We start from the raw sequence: 13,134 nt of genomic DNA, 5'->3' as shown, positions 1-13,134 counted from the left end.
AGACCTCCCAAGTAGTTTCCGCTCTGCCCTGCCCCCCCAGCCAGGTCTCGAGGACTAACCTCTGGAGCCCAGGATTCGGTGCCCAGCCCCCACCCAGGCGTCTCAATTTTTGGTGACTGTGCCAGTAGTTCAGATGGTCCGTTGGGTTCTTGATCGGCTTTTCTGTACTCCAACTTACTGCTACACTCTTCTCTGCATCTGGAGATTCCTCCGGTTCGTTTGATCTTTCCCCCGTGTAGGTGACTTTCCAGGGTGCGGGATCCCTTTCTCCTCCACAGTTCCCTTTCAGGAGTGCCCGTCCCACTTAGATTCACCTTCTCTCACTCTCCTCTTTTCTCCCGTTCTGCCCAGTAATGTCACGAACTTCTTGCCGTTACTGGAGTTTAGGTTCCTCTGCCAGCGATTGGTTGCTGTTCTGTGCGAGTCATTTATTCTGTAGATGTGCTTTTTTTGTTGTGTTTGTGGGAGAGGGCGAGCGTGTCCCCCTACTCCTCCGCCATCTTGTGTTCCCTATGTTTCATTTTTAATTCTCTTTCATTAGATCACTTTTAAGATAATATATATATTGAATTTTTAGGGGCTGCACCCATAGCATATGGAAGTTCCCAGGCTATAGCTTCTGGCCTACACCACAGCCACAGCAACATAGGCTCTGAAACAAGTCTGCAACCTACACCACAGATCATGGCAAAGTCAGTTCCTTAACTCACTGAGCAAGGCCAGGGAATGTACCTGTGTCCTCATGGATATTAGCTGGATTTGTTTCCACTGCACCACAGTGGGAATTACAACTTAAAATACTTTTTAGTTTCCATGTTATAAACTTATTTTTATGGCATAGAAAAGGTTATAAATAAACACACATACCTGTTTAAAAGTGAAAATTTATTAACTCACATTTTACAGACCTAAAAGTATCTCTAATTTTTACTCCAAAACACATGTATAATTTTGGTCATCTGCTCTGTTGAAAGAAATCTAAATAAATAGATTCCTAGATTTAAAATACTTAACTCTTCTTAAGAATAATTTTTGACCAAAATTATTTATCTTATTTGTAAATTATTTTAAAATATTATTTTTCAAGTTATATTCAAGAAGGTATTTGATCTGACATGATTGATCATTGAGACTTAATATGTTTCTTTCCAGCTGTCAGTTAGATACCACCTCTTTTGGATGACTATGACTTACATGACTTGATTTGTTCTAATTTCTGAAACACTATAATTATTTCTAATAAATATAATAATGTAATACTTATAAAACTTCCATATGCACTTTTATAGTTTTTCACATAATATTAAATTATGGCTTTCTCATAGACCAAAGTCAATATAAGGTAGAAATCAACTGTTGTTGAAACCTGTTCAAATGCTCAGTATTAAAAAACAAAAACAGAGACTCATTTTTTGTTTTCTCATTTTGTGTACACAAATAGTTAATCTTGTAAACAAGGAACTAACAAATCAAAAAAAGCAGCATTTTATAATTCTAGAAAGAATTGTTTTTCCACTTTTTGAACTAATTTGAACATTTGAACTAATTTTTTTTTCTTCAATGACATTGAATTAACCTTCAGGGCTTCTTTCTGATCTATAAAGTACTTAAAATACCAATAGACTCTTTTAAAGAAAATTGCCTACTAGTAAAAAATAACATTTTTTTCAAAGTCTTTGGAAAATTGATTCAAAATGTCTTCTTCCCAAGGCATCTCTCTGCTTTAGTTTATATTTTTACTTAATAACCTTGATAGCATTCTTAAAAGGATATAATATAGGTTTGATACATTATAGGTTATGGATTTTGGCATTAAAATAAGTTACTTCACCATCTTAAATAAAATGCATATATGGAATATACAAAAGATAAATACAGTAAACCAATCATGGAGTAAACATTGATTATCTTGAAAAAAATTTTTGAGACAGGATCAAGATGGCGGAATAGAAGGATTGGAACTCAACTTCTCTCATAAAAACAACAAATTACAAGCAAATGCTGAAGAACCTTCAACCAAATGAACTGGAAAATTTCAAAAAGATATCCTACCCCAGAAGACAAAAAGGAGGCTACATCTAAAAGTAGGAGGGGCAATTACATAATATAAGCAACCCCATACATCCCAGGTGGGAAGCCCACAGACTGGAAAGTAACTCTGTCAGAGACTCACTAACAGGAGTGAGAGTTCTGAGCCCCACATCAAGTTCCCACACCTGGGGATCTGGCACTGGGAGATAGAGTCCCAGAGCAATGGCACTGAAGGCCAGTGGGACTTGTTCACAGGAGCTCAATGGGAATGGGGGAAACAGAGACCCCATTCTTAAAAGGTGCCCACAGACTTTCAAGTGCACTGGGTCCCAGGACAAAGCAAAGCCTCCATAGGAATCTGGGTCAAACCTGACTGCAGTTCTTAGAGGATCTCCTGGTAAAACAGGGGGTGACTATGACTCATTGTGGAGAAGTACATTGGAGGCAAACTCTCAGAAATATTCATCAGCATGTGTTTCTCTGGAGGTCACCATTCTGAGAAAATCTGGCAGCACACATATGTACTGAGAAGCACCAGGCCAAACAATAATCCAGGTGGGATCACAGCCCCACCCATCAGTAAACAGGCTGCCTAAAGTCCCCTCAGGCACAAAACTAATTCTAATCTCACCCAGAGACAAAGGCCCACCCACCACAGGGATGGGGATCAGCCTCACCTACAATTGGGCAGGCCCCAGTCCCTCCCAACAGGAAGCCTACAGCAAGCTCCCATGCCAAATTCAGCCACAATGGGGACAGATATCAGAAGTAAGAGAGGATACAACTGTTTTCTGCAAAGAGGACACCATACCAAAAAACTATAAAAATGAAAAGGCAGAGAACTATAACTCAGATAAGGGAGACATAAAAGACCCCAGAAAAACAGCTAAGTGATAAGGAGATTCTCAGCCTCCAGGAAAGACTTTAGACTGATAATGCTGAAAATGATGCAAAACATTGGAAATAAACTGGAGGCAAAGATTGATAATTTACAGAAAACATTGAGCAAAGAAATCAAGATTCAAAGCTTAAGCAAGTAGAGATGCAAAATAAAATAACTGAAATAAAAAAAATTTATTAGAAGCCACCAACAGCAGAATACAGGAGGTAGAAGAACGAATAAGTGAGGTGGAGGACAGATGAGTGAAATCACTGATCTGGAACAGAAAAGAGAAAAAAGATTGAAAAGAAATGAAGAAATCTCAGAGAACTCTGGGACAATGTCAAATGCACCAACATCCATATTATAGGGGTGCCAGAAGGAGAAGAGAGAGAAAGGGACAGAAAAAATATTCAAAGAGATAATAGCCTAAAACTTCCCTAACATGGGAAAGGAACCGCTCACTCAAATTCAGAAAGCACAATGAGTAGCATATAAAATAATCCCAAGGAGGAACACCCTGAGACACATATTAAAGAAACTGGCCAAAATTAGAGACAAAGAGGAGATATTGAAGGCAGCTAGGAAAAAAAAGTACATACAAGGAAACCCTGATATGGTTATTGGCAGATTTTTCAGCAGAAACTCGGCAAACCTGAAGGGATTGGCATGATATACCTAAGGTGATTAAAGGAAAAAAACTCCAACTAAGATTACTTTATCCAGCAAGGCTCTCATTCAGATTTGAAGGATAAATCAAAAGTGTCACAGATAAGCAAAAGCTAAGAGAATTCAGCAACACTAAGCCAGCTTTACAACAAATATTAAAGGAACTTGTCTAGGCAGAAAAGAAAAGTCCTCAACCAGAAACAAAAATACCACAAATGACAAGGCTCACCAGTAAGGGCATACATACAGTGAAAATAGGAAATCATTCATGCACAAATATGCTACCAAAATCAGAAATCCTAAGAAGAAGATGTACCTTGGAGGTGTACTTGCAATTAAGAAAACAACAACTTAAATCAATCTCATATATATATATATATATATATATATATATATATATATATAGACTCATATCAAAACTTCAGGGTAACTGCAAACCAAAAATCTACAATTGACACACACACAAATAATAAAAATCAACTCAAATACAACACTAAAGATAGTCATCAAACTGAAAGAGGAGAGAACAAGAGAATAAAGGATGAAAAATGAGCAACAAAATCAGATCCAAACCAGTTAATAAAGTGGCAATAAGAACGTACTTATCAATTATTACCTTAAAAGTAAATGGACTAAATGCCCCAACCAAGATATAGACTGGCTGAATGGATACAAAAACAGGACCCATATATATGCTGACTTCAAGAGTACATCTTCACTTCTAGGGACACACAAATTGAAAGTGAGAGGATGGAAGAAAATACTCCACACAACAGGAATCAAATGAAATCTGGAGTAGCAACACTCATATCAGACAAAATAGACTTTAAAATGAAGAATATTTTAAGGGACAAGGAAGGTCACTACGTAATGATCAAAGGATCAATCCAAGAAGAAGATATAACAATTTTAAATATTTATGCACCCAACATAGGATCACCACAATATATAAGGCAAGTGCTCACAACCTTAAAAGGACAGATTGGCATAAATGCAATCATAGTGTGGGATTTAACACCCCACTTACAGCAATGGACAGATCATCCAAACAGAAAATAAATTAGAAAACACAGGCCCTGAATGAATCATTAGACCAGAAGTACTTAATGGATATTTATAGGACATTCCATCCAAAAGCAACAGAATACACATTCTTCTCAAGTGCACATGGAACATTCTCTAATATTGATCACATTCTGGGATACACATCAAGCCTCAGTAACTTTAAGAAAATTGGAATCATATCAAGTATCTTTTCTGACCACAACACTTCATGACTGAAAATCAATAAAATGAAAAAAAAAACTCCAAAACCACAAACATTTTTAGAATAAACAACATGCTACTAAACAACAGATGGATCACTGAAGAAATCAAAGAGGAAACTGAAAATATCTAGAAGCAAATGACGACAAATATACAACATTCAAAAACCTATGGGATGCAACAAAGGCAGTTCTAAGAGGGAAGTTTATAGCAATACAAGCCCACCTCCGGAAACAAGAAAAATCTCACACACACAAAAAAAAAACAACCTAAGTTTACATCTAAAGCAGCTAGAGAGAGAACAGACAAGACCCAAAGTTAGCAAAAGGAAAGAAATCATAAAGATTAGAGCTGAAATCAATGAAATAGAAATGAAGAAAACCATATAAAAGATCAATGAAACTAAAAGCTGGTTCTGTGAAAAGATCAACATTGATAAACCCTTAGCCAAGCTTATCAATAAAAAAAGAGAGGACTCCAATCAATAAAATTAGAAATGAAAAAGGAGAAGTTACAATGGACATCACAGAAATACAAAGGATCATAAGAGAATACTACATGCAACTATATGTCAATAAAATGGAAACCTAGAAGAAATGGACAAATTCTCTTGAAAAGTACAATCTTCCAAGACTAAGCCAAGATGAAATAGAAAAGATGAATGGACCAATCACAAGCACCAAAACTGAAATTGTGGTTAAAAAACTTCCAACAAACAAAACTCAAGGACCAGATGGCTTCACAGACAAATTCTATCAAACATTTAGAGAAGAGATAAAACGTATCCTTCTGAAACTATTTCAAAAAATTGCAGAGGAAGGGATACTCCCAAACTCATTCTATGAGGCCACCATCACTTTGATACACAAACCAGACAAAGATACCACAAAAAAAGAAAATTACAGGCCAATATCCCTGATAAACATAGATGCAAAAATCCTCAACAAAATAATAGCAACCCAAATCCAATATATGAAAAAGAGTGTGCATCATGATCAAGTGAGATTTATCCCAAAGTGCAAGGATTCTTCAATATCTGCAAATCTATCAATGTGATACACCACATTAACAAACTGAAGAAGAAAAACCATATGATCCTCTCAATAGATGCAGAAAAAGCCTTTGACAAAATCCAACACACATTTCTAATGCAAACCCTTTAGAAAGTGGGCATAGAGGGAACCTACCTCAACATAATAAAGGCCATATATTACAAACACACAGCTAACATCATTCTCAATGGTGAAAAGCTGAAAGAATTCCTGCTGAGATCAGGAACAAGACAAGGATGTCCACTCTCACCACTACTATTCAACATAGTTTTGGAAGACCTAGTCATGGCAATCAGAGAAGTAAAAGAGATGAAAGGAATTCAAATTGGAAAGGAAGAAGTAAAACTATCACTATTTGCAGATGACATGATACTATACCTAGAGAATCCTAAAGACTCTACCAGAAAGCTGTTAGCACTCATCCACAAATTTGGCAAATTCACAGGATCCAAAATTAATACACAGAAATAAACCGCATTTGTATATACTAACAATGAAAGATCAGAAAGAGAATTTAGGGAAGCAATCCCATTTACCATGACACCAAAAAGAATAAAATACTTAGGAATAATCCTACCTAAAGAGAGAAAATTCCTTTACTTTGAAAACTATAAGATGCTGATGAAAGAAATCAAAGATGACACAAACAGATGGAAGACATACCATGTTCTTGGGTTGGAAAAGTCAATATTATCAAAATGACTATACTACCCAAGACAATCTAAGGATGCAATGCAATCCCTATCAAATTACCAAGGAAATTTTTCACAGAACTAGAACAAAATATTTTAATATTTTTGGAAACACAAAAGACCCAGAATAGCAAGAGACATCCCGAGAAAGAAAAATGGAGCTGGAGGAATCAGGTTCCCTGACCTCAGAGTATACTATAAAGCTATACTCATGAAAACTGTATGGTGGAGTTCCCATCATGGTGCAGCAGAAACAAATCCACCTAAGAACCATGAGGTTGCAGGTTTTATCCCTGGCCTTGCTCTGTGGGTTGTGGGTCTGGTGTTGCTGTGACCTGTGGTGTAGGTCACAGATGTGGCTCAGATCTGGCATTGCTGTGGCTGTGGTGTAGGCTGGCAGCTATATAGCTCTGATTAGACCCCTAGCCTGGGAATGGGAACCTCCATGTGCCATGAGTGCAGGCTTAAAAAGGTAAAAAGACAAAAATAAATGTATGGTACTAGCACAAAGATAGAAACATAGATTATTGGAATAGAATAGAAAGCCCAGAAGTGAACCCATGGACCTACATTTGACTAATCTATGACAAAGGAGGCAAGAATGTACAATGTAAAAAGACACCCCCTTCAATAAGTGGTGCTGAGAAAAATGAACAGTCACATGTAAAAGAATGAAATTAAAACACTTCCTAACACCATACACAAAATTAACTCGAAATGGATTAAAGACCTAGATATAAGACCAGATAACTATAAAAATCTTAGAGGACAACATAGCGAAAACCCTCTCCAACATAAACCATAGCAATACCTTCTCAGATCCACCTCATAGAGTAATGAAAATAAAAAAAAAAAGATGGGACTTAATTAAACAAAATTTTCTGCATAGCAAAGAGAACCCCCCCACACAAAAAAAGAACACACAGAATGGGAGAAAATAGTTGCAAATGAAGCGACTGATGAGGGATTAATCTCCAAAATTTATAAACACTTCCTGTAGGTCAATACCAAAAAAAAAAAAAAAAAAAAAAAAAAAAACCCATCCCAAAATGTGGAGAGGATATAAACAGACAATTCTCCAAAAAAGACATAAAGATGGTCAAAAAACACTTGAAAGGATGTTCAACATCACTAATTATTAGAGAAATGCAAATTAAAACCACTGTGAGGTACCTCTTTACACAAGCCATAGTGGCCATAATCAAGTCTATAAGCAATAATTGCTAGAGAGAGTGTAGAGAAAAGGGAATCCTATTACACTGTTAGTGGGAATGTAAATTGGTGCAACCACTGTGGAAAACAGTATGGAGATTCACCAGAAACCCAAAAATAGAATTATCATGTGATCCAGCAATCCCACTCCTGGGCATCTATCCACAGAAAACTATGACTCAAAAAGACACATGTACTCCGATGTTCATTGCAGCACTCTTTGCAATAGCCAAGACATGGGAACAACCTAAATGTCCATCGACAGAGGAGTGGATCAAGAAGATGTGGTACATATACACAATGGAATATTACTCAGCCGTTAAAAGGAATGAAATACCGGCATTTTTAGTAACATGAATGGGCCAAGAAATTATCATGCTAAGTGAAGTAAGTCAGACAGTGAGACACCATCATATGCTACCACTTATATATGGAATTAAAAAAAAAGAACATGGTGAAATTCTTTGCAGAACACATACCAACTCATAGAATTTGAAAAACTATGGCTTCCAAATAAGACAGGTTGGGAGGTGGAGGAAAGCACTAAGGGTTTGGGATGGAAGTGCTATAAAATTTGGTTGTGATAATCATTTTACAACTATAAATGGAATAAAATTCATTGAGTAATAACAAAGAAAGAAAAACAATAAAAAATATTTTTTAAAAATATCTCTATGTTAACTGAATAATCAGTGAATTAGTAGCTAAGAATGATTTTAAAATTAAAAAATATTTTTGATATCCAGATTTTGAAATATGTGTCACATGTTCTGTAATTAAATAGAATACTAAATTCTGGATGTTACATGGCTAAAATAATTAAATAACTGCTAAAGAAAAAAATATTCAATGGACCCAAAAATGGTGAAGCAGACTTTATTCAGGACCATTGCAATAGGTACAGGGTCAAATGCAAGGAATTTTGCAATCAAGGGGAGGTATTGGGTGGAACTATGAATACAGTATGGGCAAGTGGGAATTTATCGGCAAGGAGTGGTTTGAGGGTAAGAAGACAGAAAACTGCTAAGAGGAAATTTCAGGGGGTAAGGGGGGATCTGGCTAAACTGACCTAACAGGATATTGGCTAAAGATAGGCCAGGGTAATCACTTATCACCTGCAGAATGGTGGAGAATGAGGGACCTGATAAGATACCAAAGGTGATCATATATTAAGGGTAGGATGGTAGTTGTGAAACTAATTTAGCAAGTTTATTTCTAAAACTGGATTTTACCAAGAAGCGAACAGATAGGCCTATGAGATGGTTCAGGAACCTGCCTATAGTTTGGTTAAGCAAGGAATCTTTTCCATAATTGAAATATCAAAGAAATGAAAAAAGATAAAAACACTAACTATGAACATAGTTGTACATGTCTCTTTTCAAGTTATAGTTTTGTCTGGGTAAATGCCCAGGAGTAGGATTGCTGGGTCATATGACAACTCTATTTTTAGATTTTAGAAGAACCTCCATTCTGTTTTGCATAGCAGCTGCACAATCTTACTTTCTTACCAACTTAGAGGAAGGCCCCCTTTTCTCCATAGCCTTTCCAGTATTTGCTGTTGGGAGAATTATTAATAATGGCCACTATGATCAGTGTGAGGTGGTACTTCATTGTAGTTTTGATTTGCATTTAGGTATTGTGCCCATTTTTCAATTGGGTTGTTGGGGTTTTGGTTGTTGTTATTTAATTGTATGAGCTCTTTCTATATTTTGGAGATTAAGCCCTTTTCAATTACATCATTTGAAAAATATTTTCTGCCAGTCTTTATGTTGTCTATTCATTGTGTTTATGGTTTTCTTTGCTGTGAAAAAGCTTGCAGACCACATTTATTTCTTTTTAATTTTATTTCTATAGCCTTGGGAGACTAACATAAGACAGTGGTATGATTTATGCTAGTGGATATTTATCCTATGTTCTCTTCTAGGAGTTTTATGATGTCTTATATTTAAGTCTTAAAGCCATTTTCTGTTTATTTTTGTTTATGGTATGATAATGTGTTTTAACTTCTTTGATTTACTTGCAACTGTCCAACTTTCCCAATACCACTTTTTGAAGAGATTTTCTTTTCTCCACTGTATGCTCTTAATTCTTTGTCAAAGATTAATTTTCCATAGGCTTGACCATTTATTTATGGGCTCTCTATTCTGTTCCATTGATTTATATGTCTGTTTTTGTTCTAATACCACACTGTTTTGTTTATTGTAGCTTTGTAGTATTGTCTAAAGACTGGAAGGGTTATGCTTCCTGCTTTGTTCTTTTTCCTCAGGATTGCTTAAGAAATTATAGGCCTTTTATGGTTAAATATACATTTTAGGATTATTTATTCTACTTCTATGACTAGAATAGTCATTGATAACTTGATAAGAATTGAATTAAATGTGTAGAAAACTTTGTGAAATATGGCCATTTGTTAAAATTGTTAAATATTAAGTCTCCCAATGCAAGAACATAGGATTTCTTTGCATATCTTTGAATCATCTTCAATATCCTTAATTAAAATTTTCTTTTTCTTAGCATATGTGGCTTGTCTACTTAACGAGGTTTCTTCCTATTTTTTGATGTGATTTTAAAAGAGATTGTTTATATTCATCTTCTGATAATATTATTTCTAGGAGTTTTTGTGTGGAGTACTTACAGTTTTCTTTCTTTTTTTGTTGTTGACTATTTATTTATTCACTTATTTATTTACTTATTTATTTATTTTTAATAGTTATTTTCCCAATACATTTTTTCTGCTGTACAGCATGGTGGCCCAGTTTTATATACATGTACACATTCTATTTTCACACATTATGATGCTCCATCATAAGTGACTGGACTTAGTTCCCAGTGCTGCAGAGCAGGGTCTCATTGCTAATCCATTCCAAAGGCAATAGCTTGTATCTATTAACCCCAAGCTCCCCAACCACCCCACTCCCTCCCCCTTCCCCTTCCCCTTGGCAACCACAAGTCTATTCTCCAAGTCCATGATTTTCTTTTCTGTGTAAAGGTTCATTTCTGCCTTATATTAGATTCCAGATGTAAGTTATATCACATATACAGTATCTTCACATTTGCTATAATGGCAACTTTACCTCTTCCCTACTAAATTGAATATCTTTTATTTGTGTTTCTTGTTTGATTGTTGTGGATAGGATTTCCAATACTATGATTAAGAGAAGTAGTGAGAGTGGGCCAATTTGTTTTGTTTCAGATTCTAGTAAGAAGGCTCTCAGCTTTCCACCATTGAATATTATATTGGCTATGGATTTGTCATAAATAGCTTTTATTATGTTGAGACATATTCCCTCTATATACACTTTGGTAAGAGCTTTTATCATTAATGGATTTTGAATTTGGTGAATTTTTTTGCTGTATCTATTGAGATTATCATGTAGTTTTTGTCTTTTATTTTGTTGTTGATGTGGTGTTTCACATTGATTGATTTGCATATACTTAAACATCCTTGAAACCCTGGGATGAATCCACATGGTCCTGGTGTATGATTGTTTTTATATGTTGTTGAACTTGGTTTGCTAATTTTTTTTGATATTTTTTGCATCTATGTTCATCAAAGGTATTTGCCTATAATTTCTTTTTAGTAATGACTTTGTCTAGTTTTGGTATCAGGGGGATGATACTATGACGGCTTCATAGAATGTCTTTGGGAGTGTTCTTTCCACTTCAGTCCTTTGGAAGAATTTCAGAAGGATTGGTGGAAGTTATTCTTTGTATGTTTGTTGTAATTCCCTGGTAAATCCCTCTGGCCTTGGACTTTTATTTGTAGGAAGTTTTATTTATTACAGATTTCATTTCACTTCTAGCAATTTGTCTGTTGATGTTATTTATTTTTTTATTCAGTTTTGGTGGGTTGTATGTTCCTAGAAAATTGTCCATTTCTTCTAGGTTGTCAAATTTGTTAGAATGTAATTATTATACATAGTATTATTTTTTTGGTATTTCTGTCATATAAGATGTGATTTATCCTCTTTCATTTCTTATTTTATTTATTTGACTCTTCTATCTTTCCTTCATATTGAGCCTAGCCAGAGTTTTGTAAATTTTATTTACCCTTTCAAATAACAGGCTCTTGGTTTTTATTGATTTTTCTATTTTTTTAAATTTCCATTTCCTATCTCTTTATTATCTTCTTCCTTCTGCTGACTTTAGGTTCTGTTTGTTCTTCTTTTTCTAATTCTTTTAGGCGGTAGGTTAGGACATGTTTTCTTTGTATTTACACACAGCTAACATAAACAAAGTAATTCATCAAACAGCCTGCTTGCCTTTAAAGGAATTTCAATATAAGCCAGTGTTTAACATAGACCAATATGAACAACTATATGAATAAAATGTAAAGCCATATATTAAAATATACAAAGTGTTGAGTTTACTTTTGGAGCTGGAAGTAGATGCTTTTAAAATGTGTTTAAAGAGAGGAGCAGTGATGAGGGATCCTACTGCCTTGTTTTCTTTGCAAGAATTTGATAATTAAAAGATGTAATTTTCTGGAAGAAATTTTCTAGGTCATTAGACCTGGAAAAGATACAGATCAACTAGTCTAATCATCTCCAAAATACTAAGAAAATTGCAACTCAGAAGATGAAGTGGCAATTCTCACTTTACGTAGCAATTTCATGGTAGACTTGGGATTTGCATACCAGGTTGCTTGTGTACTTTAGCAGCCATCCCCCCTACTGCTTCTAATATCATGTATTTTACATTTCAATTTTAGATAAGAGAAAATAATTTAATACTTAGAGTGAAGTAATATTTATTACCATTATATAAAAAATATAAATATATGAAAACTCCACTTTCTAATAAAACATATAAGTGACTTTATGTTAGTTGTTTTAGGCTAAGGTTTCTTAGCATGAGCACTATTGACATTTGGGGCAGCATAATTCTGTGTTGTGAGTGGCTTTATTGTGCATAATATGATGGTTATTAATGTCAATTGCCTCTAGACACACAATGCCAATAGTGCTCCTTCCTCCCATCTATGGCAAAGTAAAATGTGTCCAAACATTGCTTAATGTCCCCTGGAGGATGAGGGAATAGCCTCTAGTTTAAAACTGTTGGTTTAGAGGACATATTCTATAATCTAACATTTAAAAATCAATTTAATTCTTCCTGTTTTGAAGAAACCTTGTTTCAACCAAACATACTCACCAAAGAATTCAAACATTGATAAATTTGAAATGAAGATTCCATTTATTTTTAAAATAGACACTTCCATTTCAAAGCAACCAGCAAACAGATACCTTGGTTACTTTCTCCTTGTGTAAATCTGCTAATGTGAAGAAAGTTTGGGCAGTTCTAGTAAGGAAATTCTATTTTAGTTATTTACATT

The sequence above is a fragment of the Sus scrofa genome, chromosome X, assembly GCF_054392235.1.
Source record: "Sus scrofa isolate SSC_HxYL_T2T_F1_AM1 chromosome X, Sscrofa_HxYL_maternal_Yorkshire_Landrace_v2.0, whole genome shotgun sequence".
NCBI lineage: Eukaryota > Metazoa > Chordata > Mammalia > Artiodactyla > Suidae > Sus > Sus scrofa.
Note: the sequence above shows the minus strand (reverse complement) of the source record.